This window comes from Ascaphus truei, chromosome 16 (genome assembly GCF_040206685.1).
Source record: "Ascaphus truei isolate aAscTru1 chromosome 16, aAscTru1.hap1, whole genome shotgun sequence".
In the NCBI taxonomy this organism is placed as follows: domain Eukaryota; kingdom Metazoa; phylum Chordata; class Amphibia; order Anura; family Ascaphidae; genus Ascaphus; species Ascaphus truei.
This window is the reverse complement of record NC_134498.1, coordinates 13236777-13250632: the sequence shown is the minus strand read 5'-3', so window position 1 is coordinate 13250632 and position 13856 is coordinate 13236777. Positions and strand designations below refer to the sequence as shown.

The following is a 13856-nucleotide window of genomic DNA, read 5'->3' as shown; positions in this document are numbered from 1 at the left end:
GTGTTATCCCTCTGTGCCACAGCCTCCCAGCCCGGTGTTATCCCTCTGTGCCACAGCCTCCCAGCCCGGTGTTATCCCTCTGTGCCACAGCCTCCCAGCCCGGTGTTATTCCTCTGTACCACTGCCTCCCAGCCCGGTGTTATTCCTCTGTGCCACAGCCTCCCAGCCCGGTGTTATCCCTCTGTGCCACAGCCTCCCAGCCCGGTGTTATCCCTCTGTGCCACTGCCTCCCAGCCCGGTGTTATCCTCTGTGCCACAGCCTCCCAGCCCGGTGTTATCCCTCTGTGCCACAGCCTCCCAGCCCGGTGTTATCCCTCTGTGCCACAGCCTCCCAGCCCGGTGTTATCCCTCTGTGCCACAGCCTCCCAGCCCGGTGTTATCCCTCTGTGCCACAGCCTCCCAGCCCGGTGTTATCCCTCTGTGCCACAGCCTCCCAGCCCGGTGTTATCCTCTGTGCCACAGCCTCCCAGCCCGGTGTTATCCTCTGTGCCACAGCCTCCCAGCCCGGTGTTATCCCTCTGTGCCACAGCCTCCCAGCCCGGTGTTATCCCTCTGTGCCACAGCCTCCCAGCCCGGTGTTATCCCTCTGTGCCACAGCCTCCCAGCCCGGTGTTATCCCTCTGTGCCACAGCCTCCCAGCCCGGTGTTATCCCTCTGTGCCACAGCCTCCCAGCCCGGTGTTATCCCTCTGTGCCACAGCCTCCCAGCCCGGTGTTATCCCTCTGTGCCATCAGCCTCCCAGCCCGGTGTTATCCCTCTGTGCCACAGCCTCCCAGCCCGGTGTTATCCCTCTGTGCCACAGCCTCCCAGCCCGGTGTTATCCCTCTGTGCCACAGCCTCCCAGCCGGTGTTATCCCTCTGTGCCACAGCCTCCCAGCCCGGTGTTATCCCTCTGTGCCACAGCCTCCCAGCCCGGTGTTATCCCTCTGTGCCACAGCCTCCCAGCCCGGTGTTATCCCTCTGTGCCACAGCCTCCCAGCCCGGTGTTATTCCTCTGTGCCATAGCCTCCCAGCCCGGTGTTATCCCTCTGTGCCACAGCCTCCCAGCCCGGTGTTATCCCTCTGTGCCACAGCCTCCCAGCCCGGTGTTATCCCTCTGTGCCACAGCCTCCCAGCCCGGTGTTATCCCTCTGTGCCACAGCCTCCAGCCCGGTGTTATCCTCTGTGCCACAGCCTCCCAGCCCGGTGTTATCCCTCTGTGCCACTGCCTCCCAGCCCGGTGTTATCCCTCTGTGCCACAGCCTCCCAGCCCGGTGTTATCCCTCTGTGCCACAGCCTCCCAGCCCGGTGTTATCCCTCTGTGCCACAGCCTCCCAGCCCGGTGTTATCCCTCTGTGCCACAGCCTCCCAGCCCGGTGTTATCCCTCTGTGCCACAGCCTCCCAGCCCGGTGTTATCCCTCTGTGCCACAGCCTCCCAGCCCGGTGTTATCCCTCTGTGCCACAGCCTCCCAGCCCGGTGTTATCCCTCTGTGCCACAGCCTCCCAGCCCGGTGTTATCCCTCTGTGCCACAGCCTCCCAGCCCGGTGTTATTCCTCTGTGCCACAGCCTCCCAGCCCGGTGTTATCCCTCTGTGCCACAGCCTCCCAGCCCGGTGTTATCCCTCTGTGCCACAGCCTCCCAGCCCGGTGTTATCCCTCTGTGCCACAGCCTCCCAGCCCGGTGTTATCCCTCTGTGCCACAGCCTCCCAGCCCGGTGTTATCCCTCTGTGCCACAGCCTCCCAGCCCGGTGTTATCCCTCTGTGCCACAGCCTCCCAGCCCGGTGTTATCCCTCTGTGCCACAGCCTCCCAGCCCGGTGTTATCCCTCTGTGCCACAGCCTCCAGCCCGGTGTTATTCCGCTGTGCCACAGCCTCCCAGCCCGGTGTTATCCCTCTGTGCCATAGCCTCCCAGCCCGGTGTTATCCCTCTGTGCCACAGCCTCCCAGCCCGGTGTTATCCCTCTGTGCCACAGCCTCCCAGCCCGGTGTTATCCCTCTGTGCCACAGCCTCCCAGCCCGGTGTTATCCCTCTGTGCCACAGCCTCCCAGCCCGGTGTTATCCCTCTGTGCCACAGCCTCCCAGCCCGGTGTTATCCCTCTGTGCCACAGCCTCCCAGCCCGGTGTTATCCCTCTGTGCCACAGCCTCCCAGCCCGGTGTTATCCCTCTGTGCCACAGCCTCCCAGCCCGGTGTTATCCCTCTGTGCCACAGCCTCCCAGCCCGGTGTTATCCCTCTGTGCCACAGCCTCCAGCCCGGTGTTATCCTCTGTGCCACTGCCTCCCAGCCCGGTGTTATCCCTCTGTGCCACAGCCTCCCAGCCCGGTGTTATCCCTCTGTGCCACAGCCTCCCAGCCCGGTGTTATTCCTCTGTGCCACAGCCTCCCAGCCCGGTGTTATCCCTCTGTGCCACAGCCTCCCAGCCCGGTGTTATCCCTCTGTGCCATAGCCTCCCAGCCCGGTGTTATCCCTCTGTGCCACAGCCTCCCAGCCCGGTGTTATCCCTCTGTGCCACAGCCTCCCAGCCCGGTGTTATCCCTCTGTGCCACAGCCTCCCAGCCCGGTGTTATTCCTCTGTGCCACAGCCTCCCAGCCCGGTGTTATCCCTCTGTGCCACAGCCTCCCAGCCCGGTGTTATCCCTCTGTGCCACAGCCTCCCAGCCCGGTGTTATTCCTCTGTGCCACAGCCTCCAGCCCGGTGTTATCCCTCTGTGCCACAGCCTCCCAGCCCGGTGTTATCCCTCTGTGCCACAGCCTCCCAGCCCGGTGTTATTCCTCTGTGCCACAGCCTCCCAGCCCGGTGTTATTCCTCTGTGCCATAGCCTCCCAGCCCGGTGTTATCCCTCTGTGCCACAGCCTCCAGCCCGGTGTTATTCCTCTGTGCCATAGCCTCCCAGCCCGGTGTTATCCCTCTGTGCCACAGCCTCCCAGCCCGGTGTTATCCCTCTGTGCCACAGCCTCCCAGCCCGGTGTTATCCCTCTGTGCCACAGCCTCCCAGCCCCGGTGTTATCCCTCTGTGCCACAGCCTCCCAGCCCGGTGTTATCCCTCTGTGCCACAGCCTCCCAGCCCGGTGTTATCCCTCTGTGCCACAGCCTCCCAGCCCGGTGTTATTCCTCTGTGCCACAGCCTCCCAGCCCGGTGTTATCCCTCTGTGCCACAGCCTCCCAGCCCGGTGTTATCCCTCTGTGCCACAGCCTCCCAGCCCGGTGTTATCCCTCTGTGCCACAGCCTCCCAGCCCGGTGTTATCCCTCTGTGCCACAGCTCCCAGCCCGGTGTTATCCCTCTGTGCCACAGCCTCCCAGCCCGGTGTTATCCCTCTGTGCCACAGCCTCCCAGCCCGGTGTTATTCCTCTGTGCCATAGCCTCCCAGCCCGGTGTTATCCCTCTGTGCCACAGCCTCCCAGCCCGGTGTTATCCCTCTGTGCCACAGCCTCCCAGCCCGTGTTATCCCTCTGTGCCACAGCCTCCCAGCCCGGTGTTATCCCTCTGTGCCACAGCCTCCCAGCCCGGTGTTATCCCTCTGTGCCACAGCCTCCCAGCCCGGTGTTATCCCTCTGTGCCACAGCCTCCCAGCCCGGTGTTATCCCTCTGTGCCACAGCCTCCCAGCCCGGTGTTATCCCTCTGTGCCACAGCCTCCCAGCCCGGTGTTATCCCTCTGTGCCACAGCCTCCCAGCCCGGTGTTATCCCTCTGTGCCACAGCCCTCCCAGCCCGGTGTTATCCCTCTGTGCCACAGCCTCCCAGCCCGGTGTTATCCCTCTGTGCCACAGCCTCCCAGCCCGGTGTTATCCCTCTGTGCCACTGCCTCCCAGCCCGGTGTTATCCCTCTGTGCCACAGCCTCCCAGCCCGGTGTTATCCCTCTGTGCCACTGCCTCCCAGCCCGGTGTTATCCCTCTGTGCCACTGCCTCCCAGCCCGGTGTTATCCCTCTGTGCCACAGCCTCCCAGCCCGGTGTTATCCCTCTGTGCCACAGCCTCCCAGCCCGGTGTTATCCCTCTGTGCCACAGCCTCCCAGCCCGGTGTTATCCCTCTGTGCCACAGCCTCCCAGCCCGGTGTTATCCCTCTGTGCCACAGCCTCCCAGCCCGGTGTTATCCCTCTGTGCCACAGCCTCCCAGCCCGGTGTTATCCCTCTGTGCCACAGCCTCCCAGCCCGGTGTTATCCCTCTGTGCCACAGCCTCCCAGCCCGGTGTTATCCCTCTGTGCCACAGCCTCCCAGCCCGGTGTTATCCCTCTGTGCCACAGCCTCCCAGCCCGGTGTTATCCCTCTGTGCCACAGCCTCCCAGCCCGGTGTTATCCCTCTGTGCCACAGCCTCCCAGCCCGGTGTTATCCCTCTGTGCCACAGCCTCCCAGCCCGGTGTTATCCCTCTGTGCCACTGCCTCCCAGCCCGGTGTTATCCCTCTGTGCCACAGCCTCCCAGCCCGGTGTTATCCCTCTGTGCCACTGCCTCCCAGCCCGGTGTTATCCCTCTGTGCCACTGCCTCCCAGCCCGGTGTTATCCCTCTGTGCCACAGCCTCCCAGCCCGGTGTTATCCCTCTGTGCCACAGCCTCCCAGCCCGGTGTTATCCCTCTGTGCCACAGCCTCCCAGCCCGGTGTTATCCTCTGTGCCACAGCCTCCCAGCCCGGTGTTATCCCTCTGTGCCACAGCCTCCCAGCCCGGTGTTATCCCTCTGTGCCACAGCCTCCCAGCCCGGTGTTATCCCTCTGTGCCACAGCCTCCCAGCCCGGTGTTATCCCTCTGTGCCACAGCCCTCCCAGCCCGGTGTTATCCCTCTGTGCCACAGCCTCCCAGCCCGGTGTTATCCCTCTGTGCCACAGCCTCCCAGCCCGGTGTTATTCCTCTGTGCCACAGCCTCACAGCCCGGTGTTATCCCTCTGTGCCACAGCCTCCCAGCCCGGTGTTATCCCTCTGTGCCACAGCCTCCCAGCCCGGTGTTATCCCTCTGTGCCACAGCCTCCCAGCCCGGTGTTATCCCTCTGTGCCACAGCCTCCCAGCCCGGTGTTATCCCTCTGTGCCACAGCCTCCCAGCCCGGTGTTATCCCTCTGTGCCACAGCCTCCCAGCCCGGTGTTATCCCTCTGTGCCACAGCCTCCCAGCCCGGTGTTATCCCTCTGTGCCACAGCCTCCCAGCCCGGTGTTATCCCTCTGTGCCACAGCCTCCCAGCCCGGTGTTATCCCTCTGTGCCACAGCCTCCCAGCCCGGTGTTATCCCTCTGTGCCACAGCCTCCCAGCCCGGTGTTATCCCTCTGTGCCACAGCCTCCCAGCCCGGTGTTATCCCTCTGTGCCACAGCCTCCCAGCCCGGTGTTATTCCTCTGTGCCACAGCCTCCCAGCCCGGTGTTATCCCTCTGTGCCACAGCCTCCCAGCCCGGTGTTATCCCTCTGTGCCACAGCCTCCCAGCCCGGTGTTATCCCTCTGTGCCACAGCCTCCCAGCCCGGTGTTATCCCTCTGTGCCACAGCCTCCCAGCCCGGTGTTATCCCTCTGTGCCACAGCCTCCCAGCCCGGTGTTATCCCTCTGTGCCACAGCCTCCCAGCCCGGTGTTATCCCTCTGTGCCACTGCCTCCCAGCCCGGTGTTATCCCTCTGTGCCACAGCCTCCCAGCCCGGTGTTATCCCTCTGTGCCACTGCCTCCCAGCCCGGTGTTATCCCTCTGTGCCACTGCCTCCCAGCCCGGTGTTATCCCTCTGTGCCACAGCCTCCCAGCCCGGTGTTATCCCTCTGTGCCACAGCCTCCCAGCCCGGTGTTATCCCTCTGTGCCACAGCCTCCCAGCCCGGTGTTATCCCTCTGTGCCACAGCCTCCCAGCCCGGTGTTATCCCTCTGTGCCACAGCCTCCCAGCCCGGTGTTATCCCTCTGTGCCACAGCCTCCCAGCCCGGTGTTATCCCTCTGTGCCACAGCCTCCCAGCCCGGTGTTATCCCTCTGTGCCACAGCCTCCCAGCCCGGTGTTATCCCTCTGTGCCACAGCCTCCCAGCCCGGTGTTATCCCTCTGTGCCACAGCCTCCCAGCCCGGTGTTATTCCTCTGTGCCACAGCCTCACAGCCCGGTGTTATCCCTCTGTGCCACAGCCTCCCAGCCCGGTGTTATCCCTCTGTGCCACAGCCTCCCAGCCCGGTGTTATCCCTCTGTGCCACAGCCTCCCAGCCCGGTGTTATCCCTCTGTGCCACAGCCTCCCAGCCCGGTGTTATCCCTCTGTGCCACAGCCTCCCAGCCCGGTGTTATCCCTCTGTGCCACAGCCTCCCAGCCCGGTGTTATCCCTCTGTGCCACAGCCTCCCAGCCCGGTGTTATCCCTCTGTGCCACAGCCTCCCAGCCCGGTGTTATCCCTCTGTGCCACAGCCTCCCAGCCCGGTGTTATCCCTCTGTGCCACAGCCTCCCAGCCCGGTGTTATCCCTCTGTGCCACTGCCTCCCAGCCCGGTGTTATCCCTCTGTGCCACAGCCTCCCAGCCCGGTGTTATCCCTCTGTGCCACTGCCTCCCAGCCCGGTGTTATCCCTCTGTGCCACTGCCTCCCAGCCCGGTGTTATCCCTCTGTGCCACAGCCTCCCAGCCCGGTGTTATCCCTCTGTGCCACAGCCTCCCAGCCCGGTGTTATCCCTCTGTGCCACAGCCTCCCAGCCCGGTGTTATCCCTCTGTGCCACAGCCTCCCAGCCCGGTGTTATCCCTCTGTGCCACAGCCTCCCAGCCCGGTGTTATCCCTCTGTGCCACAGCCTCCCAGCCCGGTGTTATCCCTCTGTGCCACAGCCTCCCAGCCCGGTGTTATCCCTCTGTGCCACAGCCTCCCAGCCCGGTGTTATCCCTCTGTGCCACAGCCTCCCAGCCCGGTGTTATCCCTCTGTGCCACAGCCTCCCAGCCCGGTGTTATTCCTCTGTGCCACAGCCTCACAGCCCGGTGTTATCCCTCTGTGCCACAGCCTCCCAGCCCGGTGTTATCCCTCTGTGCCACAGCCTCCCAGCCCGGTGTTATCCCTCTGTGCCACAGCCTCCCAGCCCGGTGTTATCCCTCTGTGCCACAGCCTCCCAGCCCGGTGTTATCCCTCTGTGCCACAGCCTCCCAGCCCGGTGTTATCCCTCTGTGCCACAGCCTCCCAGCCCGGTGTTATCCCTCTGTGCCACAGCCTCCCAGCCCGGTGTTATCCCTCTGTGCCACAGCCTCCCAGCCCGGTGTTATCCCTCTGTGCCACAGCCTCCCAGCCCGGTGTTATCCCTCTGTGCCACAGCCTCCCAGCCCGGTGTTATCCCTCTGTGCCACAGCCTCCCAGCCCGGTGTTATCCCTCTGTGCCACAGCCTCCCAGCCCGGTGTTATCCCTCTGTGCCACAGCCTCCCAGCCCGGTGTTATTCCTCTGTGCCACAGCCTCCCAGCCCGGTGTTATTCCTCTGTGCCACTGCGTCTGCTGTGGGTTATCTATATAAATCACTGCTTGCTGACATGAATAAAGCAAGAATCTTTTATTAAGCCAATCGGTGCGCCACGTCTGTGCACATGAATCTATCCCACTTTGCAGCACTCACATTTCAGTTTCAGTAAACAGAAAGCACTCAACCTTAGAACACTTTTGCGACAATTTTTTATGTTTCATAATTTGAGATTCGTTTTTACAGACTTCAAAACCTCACCGTGAAAGCTACAATATGCGCACGCAATGCTGACTTTGTAAACTCGCTGCTCAATATTTGCAACATATGGTTTACCCCGTGGTTAGCTGGCAGCACAATGTACTCACGCCATTTTTAATATCCCTTGCAAAAGAAAGAAACCTTGGTGTGAAGTAGCGGTCTGCCATCTGCAGGCACCTCCCAGCTATGTGCGGCCAATAAAGATTCCTGGGGGCGAGGGTCATGTTAGATTTGGCAGTGCTGTGACCGGGACGCGTTCCGCAGCCTCAGACACCTCTGCACAAAATGCCTCTCCCATTTTGATGACAGCAAACTGATGTGTGTTGGGTGACAAAACAAAGTGTACAGGGGAACACGGTTGACACTGTTTAATAGTTTCATTTTGAATTTGCTTCAATATGTAAATCAATTAACTGAAAGCTTTAAACGATGAATAAAAAACACAAAAATGTAAATGGGAGACAAACTGGCCCCGAATTAAAAAAAAATAAAAAATCGACATCTATATATTTTCACAATAGAAAGCATACAAGGAAGTATGATCTGGATGAAATAATAAAAGAAAGCTAGAGGCTGTCAAAATCACCAAGGGACATATCTCATTGCATTCTACTAGTGCAGTGGTTAAAAAAAAAAAAAAAAAAAACCTTAAAGTTTAGCAACCCTATGGTGAAATTCTGTGGAACCCCAACCCTCTCTAATAGCGCGTCTGAGATCAGATGCATTGTAAGGAACCCCAACCCTCTTTAATAGCGCGTCTGAGATCAGATGCATTGTAAGGAACCCCAACCCTCTCTAATAGCGCGTCAGATCAGATGCATTGTAAGGACCCCAACCCTCTCTAATAGTGCGTCAGATCAGATACATGGTAAATTCTTCTGTATTTGGTACAATTTTAAAATGACCTGAAAATTACAGGGTATCTTTAGGGATGGAGTGGGACGTTTGGCTGCGACCAAATCGCCACCGGCACCACAAGTCGCTGCCAGGACCACTCACCACAGGACACCGTACCGCCGATCGGATCTCCCCGACGGTCGCCGCCATCTTTAAAAAGGTCCACTCGGCCGCCGGCATCTTTAAAAGTCCTCCGACGTCATTTGTGCGTGTGCATAGCAGGACACTCCGCACCCCTCAAACCCCCCCCACCGCCCAGGAATTTCCCACGGGGAGACCCGCACGGTGGCGAAATGTTCAGGGGTGGTGTCCTGTGGCAAGTAATCCCGGCGGCGACTTGTGTTGCGGCCACAGGTCCTGGACCACTTAAGGGATGCCCAGGGAAACAAAACACTGAACTAGGTGGTATTATACTGGAAAGTTAGGGACTGCTCATGCAATATCTGCCAACAAAAACATTCATCTGGGTGGTAATATTAAAGTATTCTCACTTTCATTTTTGCATTTATCCACAAACTAAGGTTTCTGTTTAATAATATAATTTAGTTTTCTGTATTTGTATAACATGTGTATTAATAGTGTTTATTTACTGTTCTCTCGTCTCCCTCAGACTGTTATCTTGTTTGTTTTTGTACATCTGTGTGTAACTCCTGGAATATTTTGGAAATCAGAACTGGCTGTCCTAAGGAAGGGAGGAGAACTCGCGAAACCTTGTCTTATAAACCCAAATAAAAAAGGTATCCGCTAATACTGAAATACTCATTTATTCTATATTAATATTACATTGTGTTTGATGTTTGCTGTGAGGTGCATGTATATATATAATTTTGCTTGGGTTCTTAATGACATGTTTTGTGAAAAACAATCTAAATAATCTTAATGCAAAGGCAGATCTTTTGAGAAAAGCGACGTGGGCTGTTCATCTGCATGGACGAAGTGGAACTTTTTTTTTGTAACATGTATACTGAAATTTCAATTAACTTTGCAATGAAAGTCAGGCCCAGTGGCACTGAGGAATGCAACAACTTAGTCTCACATTTAACATTTGCTTCCTAATTTAGAGTCCCCTTGATAGCTCTTCACACTTCATCTTGAAAGCCTCTCTGGGACCACGTCTGTAAATAAAGCTGCAGCTCCACTAATCTGCTGTAAAAAAACAGTATTGCCTCTGCTTGTCCTATTTTATTCCCGATCACGTACAGTACTCCCTGTGACATCGCAATGTATATTATGAGATGTCTATTGGAGGACATAATGTGCAGAGAGAGAGGTATCTACTTTCTATGCACTTCCAAGGACACAGACAAGAATATGGAGACTTTGACACACACACACACACACACACACACACACACACACACACACACACACAGACAAAGACACACAGACAAAGACACACACACACTCTGACACCTCGTAACTTTCTACTAATGCAAACCCTAAATTAGCTGCTAGAATGGTTAAAAAGATGTTACAGGGCTGAGTGACTCCACTTTAATGCAGCTTCTCTGAGACATCGTAGCGGACAATTTTCCTAATATTTATTTACAAATACATGTATAATATAACCCTTACCAAACGTATTCTAAACGGGCATTCATTTTAATAAACATACATATACACTGCAGTGGCACTCCTGCTACATGCCTGGGTGCTCGCTCTGTATATATACTGCAGTGGCACTCCTGCTACATGCCTGGGTGCTCGCTCTGTATATATACTGCAGTGGCACTCCTGCTACATGCCTGGGTGCTACCTCTGTATATACACTGCAGTGGCACTCCTGCTACATGCCTGGGTGCTCGCTCTGTATATACACTGCAGTGGCACTCCTGCTACATGCCTGGGTGCTCGCTCTGTATATACACTGCAGTGGCACTCCTGCTACATGCCTGGGTGCTCGCTCTGTGTATATACTGCAGTGGTACTCCTGCTACATGCCTGGGTACTCGCTCTGTATATACACTGCAGTGGCACTCCTGCTACATGCCTGGGTGCTCGCTCTGTATATATACTGCAGTGGCACATGCCTGGGTACTCGCTCTGTATATACACTGCAGTGGCACTCCTGCTACATGCCTGGGTGCTCGCTCTGTATATACACTGCAGTGGCACTCCTGCTACATGCCTGGGTGCTCGCTCTGTATATATACTGCAGTGGCACATGCCTGGGTGCTCGCTCTGTATATATACTGCAGTGGCACTCCTGCTAAATGCCTGGGTGCTCGCTCTGTATATACACTGCAGTGGCACTCCTGCTACATGCCTGGGTGCTCGCTCTGTATATACACTGCAGTGGCACTCCTGCTACATGCCTGGGTGCTCGCTCTGTATATATACTGCAGTGGCACTCCTGCTACATGCCTGGGTGCTCGCTCTGTATATACACTGCAGTGGCACTCCTGCTACATGCCTGGGTGCTCGCTCTGTATATACTGCAGTGGCACTCCTGCTACATGCCTGGGTGCTCGCTCTGTATATATACTGCAGTGGCACTCCTGCTACATGCCTGGGTGCTCGCACTGTATATATACTGCAGTAGCACTCCTGCTACATGCCAGGGTACTCGCTCTGTATATATACTGCAGTGGCACTCCTGCTACATGCCTGGGTGCTCGCTCTGTATATATACTGCAGTGGCACTCCTGCTACATGCCTGGGTGCTCGCTCTGTATATATACTGCAGTGGCACTCCTGCTACATGCCTGGGTGCTCGCTCTGTATATATACTGCAGTGGCACTCCTGCTACATGCCTGGGTGCTCGCTCTGTATATACACTGCAGTGGCACTCCTGCTACATGCCTGGGTGCTCGCTCTGTATATACACTGCAGTGGCACTCCTGCTACATGCCTGGGTGCTCGCTCTGTATATATACTGCAGTGGCACTCCTGCTACATGCCTGGGTGCTCGCTCTGTATATACACTGCAGTGGCACTCCTGCTACATGCCTGGGTGCTACCTCTGTATATACACTGCAGTGGCACTCCTGCTACATGCCTGGGTGCTACCTCTGTATATACACTGCAGTGGCACTCCTGCTACATGCCTGGGAGCTTCCTCTGTTTATATACTGCAGTGGCACTCCTGCTACATGCCTGGGTGCTCGCTCTGTGTATATACTGCAGTGGCACTCCTGCTACATGCCTGGGTGCTCGCTCTGTATATATACTGCAGTGGCACTCCTGCTACATGCCTGGGTGCTCGCTCTGTATATACACTGCAGTGGCACTCCTGCTACATGCCTGGGTGCTCGCTCTGTATATACACTGCAGTGGCACTCCTGCTACATGCCTGGGTGCCCGCTCTGTATACACACTGCAGTGGCACTCCTGCTACATGCCTGGGTGCTCGCTCTGTATATACACTGCAGTGGCACTCCTGCTACATGCCTGGGTGCTCGCTCTGTATATATATACTGCAGTGGCACTCCTGCTACATGCCTGGGTGCTCGCTCTGTATATACACTGCAGTGGCACTCCTGCTACATGCCTGGGTGCTTCCTCTGTATATATACTGCAGTGGCCCTCCTGCTACATGCCTGGGTGCTCGCTCTGTATATACACTGCAGTGGCCCTCCTGCTACATGCCTGAGTGCTTCCTCTGTATATACACTGCAGTGGCCCTCCTGCTACATGCCTGGGTGCTCGCTCTGTATATACACTGCAGTGGCACTCCTGCTACATGCCTGGGTGCTCGCTCTGTATATACACTGCAGTGGCACTCCTGCTACATGCCTGGGTGCTCGCTCTGTATATACACTGCAGTGGCACTCCTGCTACATGCCTGGGTGCTCGCTCTGTATATACACTGCAGTGGCACTCCTGCTACATGCCTGGGTGCTCGCTCTGTATATACACTGCAGTGGCACTCCTGCTACATGCCTGGGTGCTCGCTCTGTATATACACTGCAGTGGCACTCCTGCTACATGCCTGGGTGCTCGCTCTGTATATACACTGCAGTGGCACTCCTGCTACATGCCTGGGTGCTACCTCTGTATATATACTGCAGTGGCACTCCTGCTGAATGCCTGGGTGCTACCTCTGTATATATACTGCAGTGGCACTCCTGCTACATGCCTGGGTGCTCGCTCTGTATATATACTGCAGTGGCACTCCTGCTACATGCCTGGGTGCTACCTCTGTATATATACTGCAGTGGCACTCCTGCTACATGCCTGGGTGCTACCTCTGTATATATACTGCAGTGGCACTCCTGCTACATGCCTGGGTGCTACCTCTGTATATATACTGCAGTGGCACTCCTGCTACATGCCTGGGTGCTGAAAGGAAGACACAATCGCCACTATCTTATCAAATAGGAATTGTTTAGTAATAAAGTTCAATGTTTCTGTACTTTGTGGAGATATTTCTTGCCAAATGTTTCTTCAAGGTATCCAAGAGTGATTATCTATATCTATCTATATATATATCTAAATGTAAATACAACTGTATGCTCATCTGCATGTCTTAGGCAGGTCTGCAACACACACATACACACACACATATATATATATATATATATATATATATATATATATATATATATATATATATATTATATATACACACTATATACCTATGAATATTGAAATATATATATATTATTTTTTTCCCCCAACATTTCTGTGCTCATCCATGGAAATATTTTTAGAAGACGAGTGCGTTCTCATTCCATTATTATTATAAAGTGATTCTAGATCAGTCCATACACTGTATTGTACACACACCATATACTGATCAGGCATCACTTGAAATATATACACACATACACATATTATATACACACAGCATAGCAGCAGGAAAAGGGAAATATATACACACACATTATAAACACACATATTATATACACACACACACACATTATATACACATACACATTATATACACACATATTATATACACACACACATATTATATACACACACACATATTATATACACACATACACATATTATATACACACATACACATATTATATACACATATTATATACACACATACACATATTATATACACAGCATAGAAGCAGGAAAATGGAAATATATACACACACACATTATATACACACATACACACACATACACATATTATATACACACATACACATATTATATACACAGCATAGCAGCAGGAAAAGGGAAATATATACACACATACACATATTATATACACACATACACATATTATATACACATATTATATACACACACACATTATATACACACATACACATATTATATACACAGCATAGCAGCAGGAAAAGGGAAATATATACACACATACACATATTATATACACACATACACATTATATACACACATACACATATTATATACAC

The 13856-nt window shown here is 54.9% G+C and overlaps 1 protein-coding gene across 1 annotated transcript in view; it reads right to left on the bottom strand.

The window, feature by feature from the left end:
• The window catches only part of TSPAN6 (tetraspanin 6), a 91706-nt gene that overhangs the window by 77071 nt on the left and 779 nt on the right, over positions 1-13856 (bottom strand). The gene's annotated exons all lie outside the window — the stretch shown is intronic.